The 21,027-nt window shown below is 34.7% G+C and overlaps 1 long non-coding RNA gene across 1 annotated transcript; it reads left to right on the forward strand.

Moving 5' to 3' along the window:
* Positions 1-6,898: 6,898 nt before the first annotated feature.
* LOC125587653 lies at positions 6,899-17,250 on the forward strand. Its single transcript, XR_007323930.1, has 2 exons — positions 6,899-11,270; positions 11,346-17,250. It is a non-coding gene; the product is annotated as an uncharacterized LOC125587653 (long non-coding RNA).
* The last annotated feature ends 3,777 nt before the right edge of the window (positions 17,251-21,027 follow it).

The following is a 21,027-nucleotide window of genomic DNA, read 5'->3' on the forward strand; positions in this document are numbered from 1 at the left end:
GTTGCAACACCTATCTAACAGTCTTAAGCTATTGCATCACATATAAATAAACTGATGATATTTTACTCTCTTTTTCTCTAATAGAGCACTGAGTAGTACGTCAAATGTAATAAGAGTAAGAAGACATTCAACCTCTATCAGACAAAAATTAACATTTATATAAATATGCTAGGTTTGTTACCATTTTCAAACATAAACCATACAGATATTAGTTATCATCAGGAATTACTGTTTCTCTGTGATGAAAAGAATATAGAAAGTTAGAATAGTTCAGATGAAGAAGATTCGTCATCATCCGTACCATGTTTATTTGGGATGCTTAGATTCGTACATAATTGGGATGCTTAGATTCGTCCTCCTCTGTTATTTTTATCTCTGGTCTGCCTTTATATTTATGTACGGATGCAACAAATATACGAAGTTTTGATTTTTTTTAGCAATTAAGGAAAGATGATGATGGTGTTTGCCTATTCTTTTTCACTGCCTCTTTCTTTTTCCATCTGTTCATTTTTCAATGTCAATATGTACTTCTTTCTAGCATCGTCATAATCATTACCGAATAAAACTCCAAAATCTCTGCTGACCAAAATTTCTCCTTTTAAACTTTGGACTGCTTTGTTAGTTAAACTCACATTAGAATCTCAGTCAACTACGTTCGAACCGTCTTTTTTCTCTTCTTTTGAGAAGATTAATCATTAAAAAAAATTAAAATGTAGAAAATAAATTATTATTCGTAGCTTGAGGACATGAAACATAACGAAGTTAACATTGGTAAAAATTTTGAACGACATACTTGGTTCAAACAGGCTTAACAATGTTAGATAAGTGTTGCAAATTAAATCACCACCAAGGTCTCTTAAAATCTATCAAATAAAAATGTGAAAATATACGATCGGAGCAAAGTTGAAGTAGTTCAAGAAATGCAACATGAACTACGACACAGAGCAACACTGATAGACCATGGATTTGACCCAGTTTTACCCATGGTTTATAAGTGTTTAACTATTATTTATTATATTCTAGAGTCTATTTCGTATATTTATATGATCATGAGTGATTTGGAAGAAAGTGATGATTTTGGAGATATTTAGAAAAAGCATCCGAGCTGACCATCGGTCGACATTGAATAAAATAATCTATCGATGTTCACATCGTGATATCGATCGACAGCGAAGCGCGCAGAAAGCCTGTTTGGTCTCAGCCGACTTAAAGCCCAAGTCTTCACCAATTTACAAGATTACCCCTGACGAATTTTAACCTAACTATATAAGCTTTGCCAACATGTTAGAGGCAAAGTGTGATTTCTTTTTTTACTATTTTCACAGCTAAAAGTTTTCTAGGATTTTTAGTAGATTGGAGAGAAGATCCAAAGAGATTTGTGATTGGAACTCCATTGATAGCTATCTATTTATCTATGCAGTTTTTATACCTTATTGTTGTTGTGAATTGCTTAGCCATGTCTGAGTAGTTCTTTTTGTTAGATTTAGGGTTTTAATAGGTTATGAGGGATTAGCCCCAACTATAGATTGCTAAGTTGTGATATTCATCTTTAGGATTGTCATTAATGTCTGTTTCTTGATTAGCTACCTAGAACTTGTCCTCGGAGTTGTAGATAAAAGCGATAGCTTGCATCTCACCCTGAATCCAACCCAATTGAGCTAAGATTGCTAGAGTAAGGCGAGAGCTGATCTAGGAATCCTAGCGAGCACATTCAACCCGCGCATTAACACTTGACCAAAAGCTTCGATTGATATTCTAATCGAATAATCGGTCGGCGTTTCAACAAGTGTATCGATCGATATTCCTATAGAATCATCGATCGACATTGATCATTAGACAAACCTAGAAAACGGGAGCCTAATGGTTTGTTTATAAGTGTTGCATACAACTTATTAAGCATCTGTAGGATTATAATCCTCACTACCTGAATAAAAGCCCTAAGTCTAACTACTTTCATCTAAGTACCAAAATCCCAATCAATCAATCGAGCAACTACCTTGCTCACAAACCTACTATTTACATTTAAACATAAATCAACCTATCTTAATCAATCTGAATATATTTATTAGGTTCCCTAGCTCCCTGAGAATTCGATCCCAAAGTACTACAACTGAACCTCTTATTTGAGAGAGTAATTCACTCCTTAGGGTAATTTGAGTGAGATCAAATTTGGCGCTATTGCCGGGGAGCTTTGATCGCCTTATAGATTTAATTCGATTTAGTGTAGGTTTCTTCTTAAAACCACTTTCTGACACAAATTTTGTTTTCTTGTCTTTTCAGGTACATGCCCAGCAGTACCAGAAGCAACAAGAAAACTCAACTCATGTTCTCATCAGATCCTGCAAGTTTGGAACGTTTAATCCGCACGAAAATACGCTCCTCATCGATCGACAACAACACTAGTTCGTCGCTCGATTCTCATCAACCATTGTCGACCCAGACACCAGTCTCGTCGACCGACACTCGCTCACCACAGTCGACCGAAGACACTCATTCCTCGACCGACGTCTTCCATACGACATCAATCGATACTCCAGTCCGAACATCGATCGATACTGGGCCGCGAGACATGGTTGCGACTTTGATACTTGTACGTGATGATAAGGGAGACCTGTATGGCCAGGAGGGTCATCTGCGTAATGCAGCAGGTCAGAGGATAGATGCTCAGGGGGCTGCAATCCCTGAGACTGATGCTATAGGAGTTGGTCAACCTGTAGATGAGGCCACTCGACCCAGAACGTTAAATGATTACAACCGTCCAGATCAGTTCTACACCAACAGATCAACTATTCATCCTCCAACTATCCAGAGAGGGGATTTCGAGTTGAAGCCGCAGTACTACACACTCGTGGGACTGACACCCTACTATGGGTTATCTCACGAGCATCCTATGGACCATCTGGAGAGGTTCGGGTATCTCATATATGCTATTAAAGTCGTGGGAGTCTCTAAGGACTACCTACTCTGCAAGCTCTTCAAGTACTCACTTGCTGGAGAGGCTTCGCATTGGCTTAAGCAGTTACTACCAGGATCTCTCACATCTTGGAGTGACATCAAGAATGCATTCCTATGCAACTTCTTTGATGAGGTGCGCACTGAAGACTTGCGCAGGAGCCTACAGAATCATTCAAAAGCTCTTGGATCAGATTCCAGTCTAATCAGAGAGATTGTCCACACCATGGATTCAACAAAGTACAACTGCTCAGTACTTTCTTCAGAGGCATCGCAGTGCAGTATCAGATGGCTCTTGATGCTTCCAGCGATAGGAACTTCAACACCAGGAATCCAGAGGAGGCTGTGAGAGTTATTGAGAACTTAGCATCCAACAACAGCACCAAGAACACTGACTTTGAGAGGAAGAGATCTACAACCATCCTTGGGAATGACCAGATCGATGAGGTGAAAGCAAAGCTGGACAGTGTTCACAAGCTTCTCAGGAAGTAGGCTTGCTTAGTTGAGGATGCAGAAGCTGTAGACACAGAGGGTAGAGCAGAGGTAGAAGAAGATGTGAACTTCATTGGTGGAACTGGATTTCAGAGGTCTGGAAACCAGAATGGAAACTTCTATGGACAGAGGAGTAATTTCAACCAGAGTTCGCAGCACCAGAAACCCTACAACAACAACTACAGGAACAACATGAGTTATGGAAACTCATTCTACCAGAAGCCACCACCACCTACTCAGGAGAGCAAGATTGAAGCGATGCTTGATAAGGTTCTTGAGGGACAGCAAAGCATGACGGTGGACTTCAATGGGAAGATTGACTCTATTTACACCAACCTGAACACAAAGTTTGAGACTTTGAGCACTCATGTGAAGAAGCTGGAGATGCAGGTTGTTCAGACAGGAGAAGCTGTTAAGAGGCAAGAAGCCTTAACAAGAGGGGTAGGAGATGATGAGATGAAGCACCACGTGAATGCCATCATAGATGATGATTTCTGCCAAGTGGTGAAGCAGGAGAAGCTGCAAGAAGGAGATTTCGAAGTAGAAAGCGCGATGAGTTTCGGCGGATCGCATTGGTGTCGATTGACGCCAGACTTCGAACATAGATCGACAGACCTTAATCAAAACCGATCGACATGCTCTCCAGAGCATCAATCGATGCTCGACGACACCTACGGAGTCGACCGCATCTTGCAATGCCGTGAGGATTATGACTCACGAGGAGTTCGCAGCAAGACACTCACATCCGCCCAGCCCTGTTTATGACAAAATCGATCGGCAAACTGGTCCTTCCATCGATCGACAGAGAGAGACCGCCATTGATCGACAACCTCCAGCGCCCATCGATCGACGTGCACCTCTCATATACCGAGTGCAGATGCCAAAGAGAGACGTCGCCCATCTCAATGCACTCAGGCCACAACCCAAACCTTCAGCGAACCCTCCAGAGACCACCAGCACACATTCAGATGATGCAGCAGAGCCTATGGAAGTTGATAAGGCTCCTACGGGGACAAGCAAAAGCGTAAGTCTTGAGGAGTTGATAGACCATGGATTTGACCCACTTTTACCCATGGTTTATAAGTGCTTTAACTATTATTTATTATATTCTAGAGTCTATTTAGTATATTTATAGGATGAGGAGTGATTTGGAAGAAAATGATGATTTTGGAGAATTTTGGAGATATTTGGAGAAAGCATCCGAGCTGACCATCGAGCACGACCATCAGTCGGCATTGAAGAAGAATATTCGATCGATGTTCATATCATGACATCGATCGACAGCGAAGCGCGCAGAAAGCCCGTTTGGTCTCAGCCGACTTAGAGCCCAAGTCTTCACCAATTTACAAGATTACCCCTGGCGAGTTTTAACCTAACTATATAAGCTTTGCCAACATGTTAGAGGCAAAGGGTGCTTCCTTGTTTTGCTATTTTGACAACTAAAGATTTTCTAGGATTTCTAGTAGATTCGAGAGAAGATCCAAAGAGATTTTTGATTGAAACTCCATTGATATCTATCTATTTATCTATGCAGTTTTTATACCTTATTGTTGTTGTGAATTGCTTAGCCATGTCTGAGTAGTTCTCTTCGTTAGATTTAGGGTTTAAATAGGTTATGAGGGATTAGCCCCAACTATAGATTGCTAAGTTGTGATATTCATCTTTAGGATTGTCATTAATGTCTGCTTCTAGATTAGCTACCTAGAACTTGCCCTAGGAGTTGTAGATAAAAGCGATAGCTTGCATCTCACTCTGAATCCATCCTAACTGAGCTAAGATTGCTAGAGTAAGGTGAAAGCTGATCTAGGAAGCTTAGTGAGAACATTCAACCCGCACATTAACGCTTGACCAAAAGCTTCGATCGATATTCTAATCGAATAATCGGTCGACGTTTCAACAAGTTTATCGATCGATATTCCTATAGAATCATCGATCGACACTGGTCATTGGACAAACCTAGAAAGCGAGAGCCTAATGGTTTGTTTATAAGTGTTGAGCTCTATAATATCATGCATAAAACTTATTAAGCATCTGTAGGATTATAATCCTCACTATCTGAATAAAAGTCCTAAGTCTAGCTACTTTCACCTAAGTACCAAAACCCCAATCAATCAATCGAGCAACTACCTTGCTCACAAACCTGCTATTTACATTTAAACATAAATCAACCTATCTTAATCAATCTGATTAGATTTATTAGGTTTCCTAGCTCCCTGAGAATTCGATCCCTAAGTACTATACAACTGAACTTCTTATTTGAGAGAGTAATCCATTCCTTAGGGTAATTTGAGTGAGATCAAACACCAAAAAACTGCTTTTAGCTAAGAAAAGTTTTGAAAGGCCGAGCAAGGAGCAGCAAAACACTAAGGGTTAGAAACATGAGCAGTTCAAGAGATTTGGTGTAAGTCTTTGAACATAAGTGACTATTTCACTAAGTCAAGGTTTGTCTTAATCTTGATGAACAAATGCTTTTAAAAGTGATACTTGTAAATTCATTTTAAAAGGATTTATGTAGTAGTAATTCTTGGAAAGATTACCCTGTGTTATTGTGTGTTTAGTTCCTATTGCAGTTAATTCTCACATTTACAAAGGTGATGATTGTTTGAGTAGCTTTTAGTTTTAGTTTTTGATTTTTAGATTTTAGCTTTTGGTTTTTAGATTTTGGTTTTTGGTTTTCAGCTTTTGGTTTTTGGTTTTTGGTTTTTAGATTTAGATTTTGGTTTTTGGATTTGCTGTATTTTTTTAAAATTTTCAAAAATTAACTAATACATTACTTTAAAATAATATAATAAAATAGAAATAAATATTTAGATTTTACAATTGAAATTTATCAAAATACTGTGATTATTATTTTAAAATAAAATACAATAATATTTTTATTATTATATTTTTATAAAAAATATATTATAGTAAAATATAAATCATAATATATATATATATAAAATTACACAAAAATAAAAATATTAAATTTTGAAACTACTTAGAAATTTTTCTTATATAAATTATTTTTAATTTTTAAAACTTGAATAGAAATAGTTTTTCTTATATAAATATTATAAATGATACAAAAATAAAAATACATAAAATTTTGAAACTAATTATAAATTTTCTTATATAAATTATTTATATTTTCTTAAAGTTGAATGGCAATTTTTATAATTCAGGATTATACAATATATTTTATTAATAAAACATATTATGTTTTTATAAATTTTTGTTATTTTTAATGTGACTAATAATTATTAAAATTATTCAATTGTTTTATTTATAGAAACTAATAACTAAGTTTTAAAATTAAATAATATTATTTATAAAATATATAAATTTATTTACAGATATGAAACACAAATTAAAATATTTCACATTATTGTTTAAATGATATCTAATGTACAAAATATTTATGATAATTCTAATTTTTATTAAAATATTATTTATTAATTATTAAGTAATTATAATGTAGTAGTTTCTTAAAAAAAAATCAAAATTCGTTTTTCTTCATAAAAGCTCACAAAAGTTGGTTTTTGGTTTTTCTTCATAAATTGGTTAAACTTTTCAAAAACTAGTTTCACTAAATTTTAGGGAATCTATTTATTGAAAATCTTGATTGGCAACTCAAATGGTGTTTATAAAAACAAAAACTAAAACCAAAAACTTGATTGGATGAAAAATGGTTTCTACAAAAGCAAAAACCAAAAACTAAAGCAAAAACCACAAACAATCAACTTCAAAATGAGCTCTCAGTTACAACCTCCCAGCCAAGTTTAGTTGGAACTACGCTATTGCAATATTATTCGTCGAGCGGCTGAGTTCACCATCAGTGACGTTTTCCACTGCCTCCATGCCCACGTACGTCAGATCACTTACCTCCAAATACGGCAACACCGTTTACATGAACATCAGACTATGCCAATTTGCCAAAGCTCCACTACAAACGCTACATATGTACAACTCAAAAATGGAATTTGAGAACGATAAAAGAGAGGCACAGTAGACAGAAAGGTTCAAGGAACATTTCTAGAGAGAATTGGAAAAATGAGGGACTTTGAAGTTCAGTTTGTCTCAATAGAGCTTTTGATGTTTTTGGTCATTTTTGACATGTTTTATCATTCTGTAATAGGAAAAGTAGTAAATTAAAATTTTAAAATATAAAAAAATAATAAAAACTATTAGATACATAAGTATGACTATTTATATGCTTTAATTTTTTTTTTAAATAGTAAAATTATATTTTATTTTATGTCTTATCTGAGCATAGAATACTCATTATGTCCATCTACTTAGTTTAGAAAATTGGATACTAAGTATTGTACACATATCTATCGTTGGTATATAAAGTAAACAAAACATTCTTATATATTCTACCTTACCTATAATTTGTTCGGTTTTATTCTAGCAAGATATCGTTAATCTACCTGAAGCTTGATAACTCTACACCTAGGGAATAATAGATTTGTCACCCACTATGCAGTGTTCTACTCTACGTAGGATACATATTATAGCCAAATCACGAAAATATGGAAACTTTCATATTTTGGTTAATGTATTCCGTAAATCTACATGAAATCTACCATAAATCTCGCATAGTATCTTTTCTCCCACGTTTTTACCTTTTAAGTATTAAATCAGTTACTAAGTATTAGTATTTGTAATTCAGATTAATATATTAATTTAAAGGTATTATGGTATTACAAGGAATTTAAATCCTATTTTCTAAATAATCTTCTAAAAGTTCTACTTTGGACAAACTCAAGTTCTAACTATCCCATTTTTTCCATTTTCATATTTCTATTACAATAATGCTAAGAAGGCTTTCACCACCTCCAGCTATCGGCCAACAATTTGTGTGACAGTAGAACATTTTTTATTCTTTTTTTTTGTCAACCGGTGCGCCGATGCCATCGCTCGTAGTGTCACAAGAGATCATCGCTATGCTTCGTATATTGAGAAAGGTGGCCCTTATTGGTTTCTTCCTATGATTCATGCAGATGCTGTTGGCACGGTTAATGAGTACTAATGGAAAGCGTGCGTCTGGTTTTCATCTTCTCTGATCCATTTCATTTCATTCCCAACGGAGATGGATGTGAGCAAGGGAGATGATGTTGAGTTTTGGGTTTTTTTTAATTTTGGAGTTTGGGGCCTGTTGGTTCCACCAAACTCTGTCTGTTTCGACTATGTTACTCTTTCTTATGAACTGGCGACAAAGCGTAAAAAAAAAAAAAAAAAAAAAAAGGCCCAAATGGGCATACTACAAAGGAGTTACATACATCCCAATTCTCATTAATACAAACTCGACCAAACCATAAACCCAATAATATTAGACCCAATTTATTGACCCAATATTTCCTTCGAGTTATTACACGCGTCTCTACGAAGTAAGTCTTCAACACGCGTCCTTTTCTGTGTTTACATGAGATTATAGCCAAAATAGGATGACACGTGTCCCTGAACACCACGTGTGGGATGAGAAATCTGAGACGCAACCTCACCGGCGAACCGCCGTCTTCCTGAGCTTTGTCTCCGGGAACTATTTGAAACTCCTTCGCTTCTTATCTTTCGTTCAACCGTCACTTTAGTTAGAACCACCATCAACGCCGCCGGATAATAAACCTGGGAATACTCAGTTGATCTAATAGAATATTTTACCGGACCACCTTCGATATAGGGAACATGCTAATTCATCTAGATCTCCATCAGAACCAACCAAAATCAATCCAACATCACATATTCCTTTCCATCTAGGATACTTTACCCATAAACCGATTTAGCGGCTCCAACATAAGAGAGTAAAGATTGATTCCTTTTGGAAAGGAGAAAGTGCTATCCGAGAGAGAAGAGGAAAGTCTTCTTAAGCAAACGGGATTTTGCTGACAAACTGCGAAAGATAAGGATTACGGTATTTACACCGATCCCTTTCGAAGAACATGGAAACGTCCTTGAAACTTTGCTTCGACTGAAATCGGATACACCACAAAAGTCGCCACTGGGAAGACTAGATCCGCTAACCGGGATAAAAAAGATTTGCCGAGCGAAAGTATCTACAACAAAAAACAAAAGATAAAAGGGGTTGGTGACCGGCGGCGCCGCCACCGGCCACCGGAATTGATTTTCTTTGATGAAAGTTCTAGAGAAATCAGAGGAAAGGAAAGAGAGAGAAGGGTTTTTGCGTATTTTCGGACTTTTTTTATTCTATTCTTTTGTTATTCATAGAAAATATATAGTTTGACTAAGTCACCACCCGTTTACGTAACAACTAATAAAATATATTATTTATCTACTTCCATTAATATGTCAATAAATACACTTCAACAATTTACATTTCGTAGATGTAACCTCTTTTTTGGTTAAACCAAAGATTGTAACTTAAAGTTTAATACTAGTTTTGAATCTTTTTCATGTTCTTATAGCATGATTAGTACTAATATTGGTTAACACTAACATATTTATCTATATATGTTCATACTCCAACTCAAATTTGGTATTACGTATATGAAAAAAATAATATTTTGTAATATTAATTTAGCAACGCATTAGCAATATTTTTATTTAAATTATCACTACAACAAAACATAGGATTTATGACGAACGGTATGTTATTAATTCGTCGTAAATGAAGTGTTACAACGAATAAACAATGATATCAAAATAGTCATAAAACACCCGTTGAAAAAGTTTTGTCTTAAATTTCAGGCACATCGATTCGTCGTCAAAATCATCCTTAACCTACGAGGAAAGGGTTTGCCATAAATTACTAGGCTTCATTGTAAAGTCCTCGTAAATATTCAAAGTGAACTCGTCGTTTAAGTTGTGTCAACACGACGAGTTTATAAGGAAGTTGATGTTAGTTCCTAATAAATATTTACGACAAATTTACATGTACTTCCTCGTATATTCCTTGTAAAATTTTATGAGAAATTTACATCTACATCCACGTAAAATATATGTAAAAAGTTATGAGGAATTATCATGTACTTCATTGTAAGGTATTCATGTTTTTCTCGGAAAATTGAATTTTTGTTTTAAAAAAAAATTAAAATAACCAAAATTTAAAAATTATTAAATAATTAAATTTGTTAAATAATTAAAATTATTTAGTAATTAAATTTTAAATAATAGAAGTTATTAAAATATAAATATTATTAAATAATTAAAATTATATACAAAAATATTCAAATACATAATATAAAAAAAAAAACTGAAAATAAAGCTAGCGGAGGACGTCGTCATCTTGGAACTAGTCTCTGGTGATCGTTCTCTCTAACTAAGCTGCCTCCTTATCCGCGGATCAGGAAGGTAGATCTGGAATCCCGAGTACTACCCATCTATTCCACAACATCCTCTGCATCTGCGGATTTCTGTCCGCCATAAGGTCGAGAAGACATTCAAAGGACTCCGTGCGAGCTTGCATAGAATCCAAGTCAGACCGCATCCGGGAAGACTCTTCTTCCCGTCTCTGGGAAAAATCGATGTTGACCATGGAATATCGCTAATATTCTTAGCGTCCGCCCCTTTTTATGGACAACCTGTAAAAGAAAATAAAAAAAATACTTAAATAATAAAATTATTAAAATACAAAAAAGGTTAAGTAATAAATAAAAAATCATGAAATTGTATATTACCTCTGAAAATTTTGTCCATGGACATTTGGACGGGCTACCAATCTGGAGACTGCTGCATCAGCTGGGTCATTTTGCAATCTGAGCAGACACGCCATTGTGTATCTTCTCTGACATAGGATCCACGAAAAGACTGCCTTGTGAGTGTGTAGCCCAAAAATCTCAGAAAGCGATGATAGCTCTCCGCCTTTCTTTGCGGCCTAAAAAATAAAAGTTAGGTCAAATTCAATTAATAAAATTATAATTAAAGAAAAAAATATTGATATAACATTTATTTACCTTTTGCAGACAAACACCTGAGTGGCATATTTTTGGCATGAAGTGTGAACCATTGACAAATGTCCATGCTCATCACTCGTCGAACGAGAAGTGGAGCACCGCTGCGATTCGGACTGAGTGGGATTTAGTCCATTCCATACATCTTTTATGAGAGAGGAGGCTTTGCTTCATAGCCCCAGCTCCAAAATGACCTTCCAGTTGGAGACGGTGTTGCATAGGCACGTCTTCTCCTTCAATACAATTTTTTCCTTAATCTTCTCGTTAATCCCAATGGACCAATTCTATTTTTCTTGAGAATGAATATTAGAAAAAAATATATTAAAATATATAGTATACTAATTAAAAATTTAACTGTTTAAATTTTATTTCTTACTAACCGCCAAACACTTAAACCAAGTGGTCTTAATGTACTCCAGTGTCAGGGTCCAATTAGGATGTGTCTCTATGAAATAGCCTTTGACCGTGTCAAAATCACTCTGTTGGACATGTCCGTCTACCCCAAACCTGGAAAATAATAATAAATAAGTTAAACAAATTTATCGTAAAAATATATTATTTAAATCATAGTAATAGTTTTTTATAAAAAAATATTATGTTACAATAAGTTTCATGTGGTAGATCGGGATCTAAGACATCTAAACCTTCTCATCCCAGCTGGGCGGAAAGATCTTCGACGGTATAATGAGAGTATAGTGCATCAGGCGACAACAACAAATCATGATGTACTCCCGCTGCTGGGGGAGGAAGAGCACGGTCTGGAGTAACATGATCATGAGGAGCATCGTTTGTAACCACATAAGGAGCATCGTTTGTAACCACATGAGGAGCGAGTGGAGGTGCAAAGGGAGGAACCGGTGCAAAGGGAGGAACCGGAGGTGCAAGTGGATGTGTCAGTCATAGCAATTATGAGATTTTGGGACAAAATCTGGAGCCGTAGAAGGACCACATGAACTAGATGTGGGATCTCATGTGCTGAATGTCTCACTATAATGTGGTGGTGGACGCTTTCTACGAACCATCTAAAAAAATTCAAATTAGAAAATTATATATAGAAATTGAAATCCAATTCCACAACTTAATCTCTATGAATTCCACCTAAACTTAACTAGCTAAAAAAACTAACCCTTTTTGCCGATGGAAACGAGTGGGAGTGAGTTTCAGGGGAACTGAGTGAAATGAGTCCAAGTATAGATATAGAAAATAGGGTTCCTCGTACGGTCATCGTAAATTTATGATAACCTAGCTTGTGTTTTTTCTTTACGACAAATTAACAACATCTGGCGTTGTCATTTTACGAGACATTTACGACGAATACCATTTACGAAAAGGTTCCATGTCTAGTGTTTCTTGTTATGTGGACTTTGCGACGAATACCATTTACGACGAATTTTTGAGGAACACTTCTGAATCCCTAAACTTAAATCCCTAAACCCCAAACCACATAATACTTCATCTATTTATACATGATTGTTATAACTTCAACACACATTTATTACATCTTAATTCATCATTAGAGTCTGAAATCATTTATAAATGAAATATATTAATGTTTTCAGAAAGAAACATTAATTAATATTAGTTATGACAATATTACATTATTCAGATTCATCGTTTAAGTTATCATCACAATATTGTACATCACTTTCATCAAACTCGTCTTTATTTTCGTAATCGGTCTCATCGGCAGGAAGATTTCATATTCACAGTTATGTAAATCAATAAGAAGGATGTCATCGGTTTGTTGTTCATGTACCTCTACTGCATTGACACAAATGCTTGTTGTAAAGGGGTCATCTCCACATATAATTCTATCTCGAGGTGTAATTTTTATTGCAGAAAACCAAGTAATTCTGGAATCTTTGATATGGGGATATGAGATGAAGCTAACTTGGTCTGCTTGAGAAGCTAATATGAAAGACTCAAATTTGTTGTATCTTCGTCTTAAATTAACATCAACAACTCTAAATTTGACGAGGTTGAACCATTCACATTTGAAGAGGATGCATTTCATCTTACTAACCAGGGAATTCTACTTCTATCTTCTCTTGCAAGATCCCATAGAAATTCGTTTCACCTTTCACACATTCTGTAATTCCTCGTTTCCCAACGTTTACATACTCGTAAGTATAAAAAGTAAAGCCACATTTGAAATACATAGGTAATGTGGTGATCTTTGCAACCGGATCTTGAACGAATTTGTGAAGCCATGTGGGATAATATGGATCATCATAATCAACCTAGTTACAAAAATAACACAAAATTTTGATTAATACAAAAATAACACAAACATTCAATTAATTGATATTATTAATTCAAATATGTAAGTACATGAGTCCTTAACAACTTAACAAAGTGTAGATCTTTTGGTTTGTTCACCTCATCTGTGGATATACGTGGTATCACTTATTTCACTTTAGCAGTAAATAAGTTACAAAATAACAGAATAAGATTAATATATATATATATATATGAACAAATTGAGTAGACTTTTAACCCTTACCTTTCAAATAAACACTTCATATTATCCTCACAACTGATAAAAACATAGGTGTGGGCACTGTGGGAGTCTTCTTGACTTGAACAGCAAACATGTTTCAATTTTCCACCTAAACGCCCGATTTGGGAAAAGATGTTTGGAACACCATCAACTACATATGTTGGCGCAATACCACCATTATCATATCTATGTTTAACTCGTTTTTGGGTATGAACTTTTGGGACAAAGAAATAGGATATAAAGTGCGATGTTCTTCAATCAAACTCCCAGCAACTGTGGAACCTTCCACCTTTGCAAGATTTTTTGTTTTTTCCTTTCAAATGCCTCATAGATCGCTCGTATGGGTACATCCACCGAAAATGAGCAGGTCCACCTTGTTATATCTCATATGGAAGGTGGACTACGAGATGTTCCATGACATAAAAAACAGAGGAAATATATTCTCTAAGTTGCACAATAAAATCATAATATTTGTCATTGAGTTGTTGGATGACATCTTCAATTAACGTACGTGTGCTTAGATCCCTGAAAAATGCTTCATTAACTTGTATGGTGCAAAAGTAAATACATTAGTAGTTAGTTACTAAGTAAGAAACATGTTATTAATTGGTATTAAAAATTAAAAAAAAATATTTTACCTGCAAGCGGTTCATGTATAATTGTTGGAACCAGCTCAGCAAATGCAAATGGAAGTTGACTTTGCATAAACACATGACAATCATGACTCGTCATCCATGTGAATTATTGATCTTGTTCAACACATCTAGAGAGATTTGAAACGTAACCATCGGAAACTTGACTTATGATGCCACCTTGTTTAACATCGTTGTATTTGCTTCTGGAGACAGTCTGAATATAAGAACTGGAACTTTCCATTGTTGTTGATATGTAACTCCCTTCTTGAGAAAATATCAGATAAGTCCAACCTTGAATTTTTGTTGTCTTTTGTTTTTCCTTGGACGTTAAATATTGTGTTTATGATGTTGTCGAAAAAATCATTCTCTATATGGATCACATCAAGGTTGGATGCAAAAGCAGGTCCTTCTGGTATGGCATCTCCCAAAATATACTCTTCTTGTGCCAATTGTGATGAACTCCATAATAATCAAACATATTTCCATGAATATGCCAATTACCCCCACGATAAGTAGTTTTTTCAGCACCTTAGTAATCAATATGCTCTTCAATTTGTTCTCAACTTAAATATGGAGGAGGAGTGTCCCATACAACTCTTTTGTTCCTAAACAATGTCTTGTTTCTTCAGTACGGATGGTTAACATGGAGAAATTAGTGATGACAATTAAAACATGTCTTCCTACCATGCTTCAGTTGAAATTCATATGTCATAGCAAAAAAATATGGACAAGATAACCTCTCATGTGATAGCCCAGCCAGATAGTGTCCCATAAGCCGGAAAGTCGCTTATGGTCCACATAAGAACTGCTCGCATCGTAAATTTTGTTTTTGTTGAACAATCATACATGCTGGCTCCTATTGACCATAACTCCTTCAACTTATCTATCAATGTTTGTAGAAAAATATCTAGTGACCGCTTTAGATGCTTCTGACTAGTGAATAATATTCTCATGAATAGAAATTTTCGTTCCATGCACAACTCTGGTGGTAGGTTGTACAGCGTAAGAATGACTTGGCCACAACGAATATTGTCTCGCAGATATTCCAAATTGGCTGAATCCATATGTGCATAACTAAAGATAAACATTTCAAATATTTCTAGGGAAATCTAGGGTGATTCATATTGAAATGTTTTCATGGTCTTGCATCTGATGGATGAGTGACCTCTCCATCCTTCTAGACATGGTCAGCACGCTATCTTCTCGCTTCAGGAATCCTTTGGGATTTATATAATCTTTCCAACATGTCTGTAATTGGTAGGTACCATATCCTTTGGTATGGTACCCTATTCTGCACACGTCCTTGCGGTTTGAATTGTGGCTTTTTGCCTAAGTAACACTCTTGTTCCTTGTCATCGTCCCTCAAGTAGATTATGTAATAATCGATGCAAACATCAATCATCTCCGAAGGCAACCCAAGACTATAAACCAATTTATGAATCTAGTAAAAAGAATCGGCTGACACGTTGTCCTCTGACAAATACTCTTTAAACAACTCGGCCCATGCATACATGCAATTCTCATATTAATTATGATTAGTTTTAATATTCATCAACCCACCTGATAGAGACAATTTAGAGACACCTTCTCTACAACCAGTGTAGATTAGTTAATTCGCAACATCTAACATTTCATTAAAAAAATTGCATCTAAATTAGGTTCTTCAAAATTTTCAGTTTCATCAGATATTGTTGTAGTAGTTTCTAAAGATGCATATGTTACCATGTCGTGAACTCTACCATGATCAACCATTTTCTCCTCATTTTCATTATTCAAATGATTTGGTTCCTGATCACTATTACCAACATTTTAAAATTACTATTACTACTACTATATTTACTAAGTTGGTCCATACAGTTTTACTACGGGAAATTTTGTATTCTTTCACTTCTGACAAGGACAGAACATCTTATTGTTTTCATGTGTGATCGGTATAAAACCAGCTTAGAACATGAATATCTCCAGCCCATTGAGAAACTCCTTCGTCACTCTCGTTTCAGAATATTTGTGCGTAGACATCTAACTTCGTAACTCGTATATATTGCCATCACTAGACATTTTTTTCCTTCACATCTCTATGTTCTTTTTTTGTGTCTTCCATGCTCAAAAGAATATCATATATATGAAATTTTTTTCATTAGTAGGTAAAAAATTTTAGGCTCAAGAAAATGTCATATATATATATGTATATGAAATTTTCTTCAATGGTAGGTAAGAATTTAACAATAGATTTATAACGAAAAGGTTACAAGTCTTTTACTTCAGTATAACAACGACTTTATGAATAAATAATAAGTTAGATATAGTCCACTAAAACTCGTTTTCACCAAATATTTCAATTTTACTCGTCGTCTTTAAACAAATGTAAAGTGTGTCGTCATTAAATACTCTTCATTTTAGAGCGACTTTAAAAAAAATCTTTTCACTCATCGTAAAATCGTCGTAAATTAACATGTGTTTTACTATGAATATTCGTTCTCGTAAATTTATTTCTGCTTTACAACGAGTAAGTTTTTCCACGTAGACTACTCATTAAAAATCATCGTTAATTTACAACGACCATTTTCTCCTTGTAAATTTTAGTAATAAATGATATTTTTTCTTCTAGCGTAAATTATTTCATCACTTATTAAATAGGGATATTTGCCAAAACTAACCCACAACTTGATTTTAACCCCAAACCTATACCCAAACTTGAATCAAATGCAAAACTAACCTAAAAGCCTAGTGAAATTACAGCTCAGCCCCTTGTGACAAAACAAAAAAACAGAAGCCATTTTTACGAATATAGCCCTAGTAAATCGTCTGAGTCGTCTGAGATGTTGGAAGTCGTCTGGTACCGGTTTATTTTAAAAATAATTTATAAATCTTGTAAAAAAATATTTTGATGCGTAAAAAATAAAAATCAAGTAATTATAAACAGTTTTAAGTGATATAAATTAAGATATGATAAAATTGATTTGTTTTGAAGATAGATGAGTGGAAGTAGTGAATCATGAAATACTTTGGTTTAGGAGTTTGGCAAACATATGTTGTAGTATTGTATGTATTGTTAGGGTTAGATTTTGGAAAACTAAAATGTTTTTTTCAAAAATTAGTTTTCACCTATATGTGTTTATTTATGTGTATAGTAAACACTTTTCAAGTTTGATTTGATTTTATGAAGTCTTTAATTAGATAATTAAGTTTAGGGGTTATGTTTAGGGTGTGGACGACTTATATTTCAGTCGTCTGTTGAATAATTTACTCGGACGACGTATATTTCAGTCGTCCACATCGTACCGAACCTTTAATTTTAACAATGTACGTTTTAACCTAACCGGATCATTTTACTCGGACGACTTACATTTCAGTCGTCTGGTGAAGAAATTAAAACAGACGACTTACATGTAAGTCGTCCAAATATTTCCGCCTAAAATTTTTTTAAAAAATTATTTTCCCGCTTAAATAATTTAAACCAGACGACTTACTTGTAAGTCGTCTGGAAAGTCTTCTATTTTAGTTTCCCGCTAAAAATATTTAATTTCCCGCTAAAAATATTAAACTCTTCTGGACGACTTACATGTAAGTCGTCTGTTTTAATTTCTTCACCAGACGACTGAAATGTAAGTCGTCCAGGAAGTCGTCTGAGTCAAAAATATTTAACCTAATTGGATTTTTTGTCTCCCTATATAAAGAAAAATTTACACATTCTCTCTCCTCCTCTCAAATGGCTGCAACAAAAATGTAATGTTCATCATTCTAAAACTCTCCAACCTCTCTCTAATCTCTTTGACTTGAAAACACCAAACTTTATATGAATTTTTCAGTTTTGTCTCATGTATTTCTTACTAATCTATCTCTTTTGCAGGTTTTTAATCAAATGGTACTCATCTTCCACTAATTTAAAGGTAAATCTATTAATTTTAGATATGTATTTTTGTGTGTTCTATAAATGTAGATTTATCTAATCTTCCACTCATTTTCTCTATTTTTAAGTCATTTGAACGTTTTTGGATATGCAGGTTTTTCAGATCTGGATTTGATATGCAGGTTTTTCAGATCTGGAAGACTTCTTGGACGACTTACCTGTTAGTCGTCTGGAAGTCGTCTGGACTTCTTGGAAGTCTTCTGACAAAGTCGTCTGGACTTCCAGGAAGTCGCCTGGACTTCCAGGAAGTCGTCTGGACTTCCAGGAAGTCGTCTGGACTTCCAGGAAGTCGTCTGGACTTCCAGGAAGTCTTCTGACGAAGTCTCCCTTTCATAATAGATCTGAGCGTTTTGGTAAGTTCTTATGTCTGATTTTTCTTCATTTGGTAACTTCTTGTTGTGTAAAGTTCTTACTTTTTTCCCAAACTAAAACTCTCCAAACCCACTCTAATCTCTTTGACTTGAAAACACCAAACTTTATATGAATTTTCCAGTTTTGTCTCATGTCTTTCTTACTAATCTATCTTTTTTGCAGGTTTTTAATTAGATGGTACTCATCTTCCACTAATTTAAAGGTAGATCTATTATTTTTAGATATGTATTTTTGTGTGTTCTGTAAAGGTAGATTTATCTAATCTTTCACTCATTTTTTCTGTTTTTAAGTCATTTGAACGTTTTTGGATATGCAGGTTTTTCAGATCTGGATTTAATATGCATGTTTTTCAGATCTGGAAGACTTCTGGGACGACTTACCTGTTAGTCGTCTTGAAGTCGTCTGGAAGTCGTCTGGACTTCTTGGAAGTCTTCTGACAAAGTCGTCTGGACTTCCTGTAAAGTCGTCTGGACTTCCTGTAAAGTCGTCTGGACTTCCTGTAAAGTCGTCTGGAAGTCGTCTGAACTTCCTAAAAGTCTTCTGACAAAGTCGTCTGAACTTCCTGGAAGTCGTCTGGACTTCTTAGAAGTCGTCTGGACTTCTTAAAAGTCGTGTGGTCTTGTCTACCCAAGTGGAATCCAAGCTTGTCTTTGTAGAGGAATGATCTATAATAGTTTTGTTTGTGGTCTGTTTTGTGAATTGCATGTCTACTCTTTTAGTTGTGAATTTTTTGTAAAATCAGTAATAATGTTTTCCAAGATGTATTAAATGTGCTAACAATGTGTTTACACATTTACAAATCAATGAAATAATAGACTTCAGTAGCCTTTTTCTTATCTTTGGATCTCTCATATGCAATAATAAACTCCAATGGCCTTTTTCTCATCTTAATAAACAAGAATGTTGGTAGCTTTATATTGATACAACATTTTAAGAAGCATTTTAACCCTTCTTCCAACTCATAACAATAGTCATCATTATTGTCTATAACAATAATACTTAAGAGATAGAAACAAATAATAGTAACTAGTCAAAGCATATCATATTTTATTATAAGTTTGCGTTGAAAAACTTAGTTAAATTTAGTAAAACTAAGGGAGAGAACATATTTTGTAAATATGAGTTTTACATATCTTGAAGTTACTTATCACTCTTAAAAATACAAGTTATTCAAAAACTAACGTAGAAGACTTAAAAACTAGCGGAGAAGACGCGGACGACTTCAATTTAAGTTGTCCAGACGACTAAACTATACGTCGTCTGGTCAACGCAGAGGTTATTTTTGCAATTGACTTTGAAATCTGTTATTTCGGACTACTGAAAAATAAGTCGTCTACTATTGTTTGGCTAAAAAAAAACTCCAAAAAAGCTAGGCGACTTACATTTCAGTCGTCATAGGTTAGTTTTGCATTTGACTGGATAATTTCAGAAGTTTGACTTTTCTGGACGACTTACATTTCAGTCGTCTAGTGAAAATTAAAATAATAATATTTTTTTTAAAGTAGACGACTTACAGTTAAGTCGTCATAGGTTAGTCTTGCAATTGAAAAAAAAAACTTCAAGATTTAATTATATACAGACGACTTATAATTCAGTCGTCCACGAGACGACTGAATGTAAGTTGTCCAGGATTTACGAGGTTTGACCAGAATCTCGAAAAAAAATCTTGGACGACTTACAAGTAAGTCGTCTCGTGGACGACTGAATTATAAGTCGTCTGTGTATAATTAATTTTTGAAGTTTTTTTTTTCAATTGCAAAACTAACCTATGACGACTTAACTGTAAGTCGTCTACTTTAAAAAAAATATTATTATTTTAATTTTCGCCAGACGACTGAAATGTAAGTCGTCTGGGGAAGTCAAACTTCTGAAATTATCCAGTCAAATGCAAAACTAACCTATGACGACCGAAATGTAAGTCGTCTAGGTTCTTTGAAATTTTTTTTGAAACCAAACAAAAACAGACGACTTAACTTTCAGTCGTCTCAGGTTACAGATTTCAAAGTCAATTGCAAAAATAACATCTGCGTTGACCAGACGACTTCCAGATAAGTTGTCTACAGCCAGACGACTTCCCAAGTAAGTCGTCTGACGAACAGATCTGGAAAAAAACTCGATGTCATACCTTAAATTGGTGAGATAAGTTCCTTAGCTTACATAAGACTTCTCCAAGCACACAGAATCACAAACGAAAGTAACCCACCCAGAATCGTTAGCTTCTATGACTCTATGAACCATAAAAAATTTAGTATCAAAATCTTGGGTTTTTTTAGCTCA

The sequence above is a fragment of the Brassica napus genome, chromosome C5 (genome assembly GCF_020379485.1).
Source record: "Brassica napus cultivar Da-Ae chromosome C5, Da-Ae, whole genome shotgun sequence".
Lineage (NCBI taxonomy): Eukaryota > Viridiplantae > Streptophyta > Magnoliopsida > Brassicales > Brassicaceae > Brassica > Brassica napus.